Below are 5,781 nucleotides of genomic sequence, written 5' to 3' on the forward strand. Positions count from 1 at the left end.
TGAGCTCTCAGGGCCACCGTACCATTAAGTGTTCCCTTAACATTTAGAGCTGTGTATTTATCAGGTTGCTTTAGTTCAGATTGTTTTAAATGATACTAATGTGATACTAACATCAATAATAATAACATATATACTTTCAGACATCTTGCATTTCTTAACCCCCCAAATGTTCCAGTTGAGCTCTACAGTTCAACCTCTGTCAGCAGCAGAATAATGGACTCATGAACGTGGAGACACTCCCACGTGCTGTTACACTGACGCTCAACATTCAGCCAATGACAGAGAGGGAACGGCACAGATAGATTTACATGTGATGTGTTCAAATACAGCCTGGCTACTGACGTCTGTATTCATATGATCGAATAATATCGAGAAGATGCCTGAACCAGCGAAGCCTGCGCCCAAGAAGGGCTCCAAGAAAGCGGTGGCGAAGGCCCCCGGTAAGGGCGGAAAGAAGAGGAGAAAGTCCAGGAAGGAGAGCTACGCCATCTACGTGTACAAGGTGCTGAAGCAGGTCCACCCCGACACTGGGATCTCCTCCAAGGCCATGGGCATCATGAACTGCTTCGTGAGCGACATCTTCGAGCGCATCGCCGGTGAGGCCTCTCGTCTGGCTCATTACAACAAACGCGCCACCATCACCTCCAGGGAGATTCAGACCGCCGTCCGCCTGCTGCTGCCCGGGGAGCTGGCTAAACACGCCGTGTCTGAGGGCACCAAGGCCGTGACCAAGTACACCAGCTCCAAGTAAACTACTCTGTGGAGACATGACATCAAAGCAACGGCTCTTTTAAGAGCCACACACTTTCTCTATGGAGACAAACTGTCCTGACACTAACGACATGTCCATCAATATTAAAACATCCACTTTTAAATAATACTGTAACATGTTACTTAGATCATGGTTGAATTTAATAATTAGGGTTCATATTGAATTAGTTTTATTGTCCCGTGTCCACAGGTAAAATCTATTAGATGCGTTACAAGGACTGAAGTATTTGTATAGTGCTAATACACACTGGTGTATTGAGGCTTTTTCTCATGGTCATCGATTTATGATCTTTTTAGCATTATCAATATACCCATTTATTTAGTCATTAGCTCCACAACATCCATTCAGACCCTCAAGCTTAACAGCACCTAAACACAAACCGCTCTGTCCATGGTCCTGAAACAAGGTTAAGATTATTTTTCAGACGTGGTTTTGTCTTTAGGTTCAAGTTTATTAACACTACTCTGCAGGGCCATTGTCATGGTTGGAAAAAACTAGTCAGAATAGTGTTAGAGAGGTTTACATACAAAGGAGTGATTACGATTTGAAAGAAACAGTTAAATCTGAAGATTTTCATTTCAGCACTGGGTGCAATTTACTCTAAAACTATTAAACTTATCTAACCCTGTCTGCCAAGGATGCACTCTGCATAGGTGGAATATGAGAATGGATCCTTCAGAGTGACTTGACCAACCAACTCACCCACATCAAAATTATCCTTTTTCTCGACAGTCACATGATACTTGACCAATCTGAGATATAAGTAAGGTTAGTATAAATGTGGTTATGATTGTTGGAGGGAGCAAGAAAGTGTTGTACTTATGTGCATGTTGGGGGGAAACTCACTAGAGACAAACTTAAAAAAAAAAAAATCAGGAGTTATCATGGTTCATATATTGATTATTAACAAGATGATGTTTTCCATTAATTTAGAGACGTTGTTTGATTGTAATTTGACTAGGTGTCTGATTTGAGGAGGGGGTGTGAATACAATTTTTAAACTAACAATTTAGTAGCACTTACTTATAGCACTTTGTAGTTTTGCTTTTTTGAAGAAACTGTACTTTCTCGATTCTTGTTGTTCTGGGTTTGTACCCTCATGGTTGAATGCACTTATTGTAAGTCACTTTGGATAAAAGCGTCAGCTAAATGAAATGTAAATGTAATGTAATGATTGGTATGGTTTTTAAGGAAAGCCATGGGGTTCCAAACTGTAATGGTTGCAGGTAGACAATGTTGACTGGTCACCTATTCTTTAATAATGCAAGATACATGCAACTCCCCCAGAGCCCCTGGATCCCCCAGAACAATTATAAACCAATAAGCATTCTACTGCTACAGAGTTATAACTGAGATAACACGGTCAAAATATGTGAATAACCATACATTACATTTTTCCCACCATAATGTATGAAGTGCAATGCTCCCATGTAATGTGCAAAGTATACATACTGTTTTACGTACTACCAATTTCAATCTTAACGCTCCTGTTATACTCAAATTTACAACATTTATCATTGGGGTCATTTTGACCACAGCAATTAAAAACCTCCAGAAAATGATTATCTGGTCTTCCCTGGCCTGGCTCCAGGCGTCACGGAGCCAAATGTGAGAAAACCAGTTCCTATGACATGCAGGTCGACTTCTTCCCAATCCCTACACCATAAATCCTTCACTTTGGACAGGAAATCAACAAGAGTTGCTGTAAAATCAGGGAAGAAAACATCTGATATTACACAAACACATTGATGATTAAATGAGGAAGTAAACATTATCGATCATTTCTTAGCATAGTGATGTTATGCCATGAATTGACCACAAGGCAGCAGTGCATGCACATGATATAGTATTATGGCAGGCTATATTCAAACTTTACATTTGACTAAACAAACAGGCACTAACATAAATGACAAGGTGTAGCATATGAGCTGTGGTACACACCTGCCCAGTCACTCAGCTCAGGACCTCCTGGGCGAAGCTAATAGCCTGCTAATTATCACACGAGCTTCTAAACAAAGTCTAATATTTACAACCAGTGTCATAGTACAATGAAACACAACATCAGGTATAAGTGATAAAAACTGACATTGTCACTAATGCAAAATGTTCAAACAAGGATATTTTACAGCTGTGACAACGAACCTGCCAGGCGAGGGAGTTAACTACTTTCTAGGTAAGTCTGCTACTAAACATGAGCTGTGTGCATGAGCACAAGGTCTCTAAAGCAGAACACAAGTGATGTGATGTGACGTCGACCGTGCTCCAGCAGGGAATTTTATACATGCACCATATATGATCACTCCTATGCTGTTTTACTCTTTTACTGTTTGGAGATTCCCTCCTGAACCTTCATTATATTTATCATCAAAAAATATTTGTATCCATTTAATTGCACATGAATTATTGAACCCTTCTCTGTGGACATGATGTTTTAGATTGTCGTATATTTAAAGCAGCAGTGATGTTGAAGATGATGATGAAGGAATCTCCGCGGACACCGTTCTTGCTTGTATAATAAGGTTTATTACACAGAAGTTACAGGTCAGGACGGGTACCTAGGTATACCCGGAGACGTTCTCGGCCAATGCAGAAGTCTGAGTCGCCGGTGCCGGACAAGCATTCATATAGGGAACTTGTTTACGCCCAAAACTTGAGATAAAATGACATCATACATAGGGGCATCTAGTTCGAAACATGCTTCCTACTTGAAGATGGGAACCTCTCCACCTAACAGGTCAAAGAGCATTCTCAGGAAGAGATAACTAACAAGTAACATATTGTAATAACACTTAGGGAGTCTGAGAGTCCAGAAACCAGGCGCCGCTAGCTGTAAACACGTCATTATGTTTTACACACGTGTCAAAATGATCCATGTTAACTAAATACACCACATATTTCCCCCCTTCGAGACTTCACAAAGTCTCGAAAGAACAAAAGAATAAAACATACAAGTGTATAATCATGATAAAAATAACAATCCGTCCTGTAACATAATTGTAATAATAAAGCAACTGTATGGAGCGTAAAAGTGAGAGTGAAAAACCCATCAGGCAGCTATCTTTCCTGAAATATCCATCAAACAAACTAGACGGGAAAATTCTCTCACGGCCCCTCTGCCTAGGCGACCATACATAGTACTCCATACCAATGAAAATAGGAATTTTAGCAAATTGTGTAAGGAAATGATTTAAGCAAATACATATGGAACCCTCAGCAAATCAAAACAAAACAAATGTCCAAAGTCAGGCTGGTCGACCCATCGCACCTTCCAACGGACCTTTTCCTGCCTAGCCCCTCTATCCCTAAACACCAAGAAAAAGAAAACATCTGAGGTCCCAGTATATTTACCCAATAACAGAAAACATCATTTTCCTAGCAATTAACACACAGAGAATATAGGTCAATTTTAATATTACTCATGCAATATATAAGAGAAAACATAAGAATATATAACACTGTAGTTTCTCAGCAGCATTGATTCTCAGTTGTAGTATTGATGACGTGTTGAATCTGGATATCGTATCATACGTCCTTGTTCAGAGTCCTTCAGTCCATTCGTATTGTTCTGTTTGAAGTGTCTGAATCCATTCAACACATCGGAGTCCCTGAACAATCAACCACCCTCACAGTGGTCTTCCCCCAATATGTTCTAGAATGAAAGAAAAGAAAACCAGTATCTTTTGCATACAAAACAGATACAAATCAAACATCAAATATAGATTAACACTCTTTAAGTAAATGTGAATTTATAAGTCATATTGTCCATTTCCCCCCTGTACACACACCTCTAATATAAGAAGAAACTACAAAATAACTAAGCAATAACAGAGGTAAATGTTAGGATTATAATAACATCAGATATTCAAAATGGATATACATCCACCCTTATCACGTCGTCCTCATCAACGTCCGTGTCAGCACCAAATAATAATGGCATCTGAGTTTGATCACCGGGCATCACAACTCCAACCCATCTCAATATCATAACCTTCGCAAAGGTCAACAACAGCGTACAAAAACAAAACATCACACTCAACGTTAGAACAAGTGCTGCCAAAACCTGAACTAACACTGCTCCTACTGGCCCTAATTTGTCTTGCAACCAAGCATTTGCAGACCATCCAGCGTTTTCCGACGGGCCAAACGCATCCCTTATAAGCTTCAATGCATCTATAACACTAGTCATATTATCAGAACTATCAGGAATCAAAGTATAGCAAGCATTCCCAGTTAAGTTCAAAGCCACACATAGGCCACCTTGTTTGGCCAAAATATAGTCTAGAGCCATGTCATGTTTTAGCAACGTCAGTCTGTGGCTTTTCTGAGTATTTGACAAATATTCAAAACCTTTTATGGTTGCGTTTGCAAAACCCTGTAGGGTATAGGTAATATTATCAATGTGATCTGCCAAGAATGTCACCCCATACCATGGAAATAATCCTATAGCCCACTTCTCTGCTAAACTGATTCTCCAATGGTATGATTCCAAATTGTTAAACTGTGCCATCTCCCGTTTCTTCCTACTTCCGGAAACGACATTAGATTGGACCTCATCTGGCCCTTTTCCCTTCTGCATAGTAAAAACCTCATATGGGAGTTTCAACGTTGCCATATAACAGCATCCTGTCCACCCATACGGTAGAAATATATATGCCTTATCACCACAAACCCACCAAATATCCTTGAAATTCCCTATAGTCACATTCCCAGGCAAACTTTGGATCTGCACCCTTAAAGTTATATTCTGTCTCTGATGTGGTACATCAAAAGTTACTTCATACGAATCATTACTCATCTTATGTCCACGCTTACCCAAGTCCATCATATATTCGTCACAATCTGATATCCCCATAAACATTCCCGGCCCATCATGAGTATTATTTGAACAAAAACAGCTGGTAGCTCTCACTGATGTCACTTCCATTATATCAGGGACCGCCGTTTTGATATTTTCATGCTGATCAAGTAAATTTACATATGGTAATTCCCCCAACCAAGAACAAGTAGAT

At 39.9% G+C, this 5,781-nt stretch overlaps 2 pseudogenes; one reads left to right on the forward strand and one right to left on the reverse strand.

Moving 5' to 3' along the window:
- Positions 1 to 579, reverse strand: part of LOC117756247 — a 6,443-nt pseudogene extending 5,864 nt beyond the window's left edge.
- LOC117756217 overlaps positions 1 to 872 on the forward strand; it is a 5,973-nt pseudogene extending 5,101 nt beyond the window's left edge.
- The last annotated feature ends 4,909 nt before the right edge of the window (positions 873 to 5,781 follow it).

The sequence above is a fragment of the Hippoglossus hippoglossus genome, chromosome 22, assembly GCF_009819705.1.
Source record: "Hippoglossus hippoglossus isolate fHipHip1 chromosome 22, fHipHip1.pri, whole genome shotgun sequence".
NCBI lineage: Eukaryota > Metazoa > Chordata > Actinopteri > Pleuronectiformes > Pleuronectidae > Hippoglossus > Hippoglossus hippoglossus.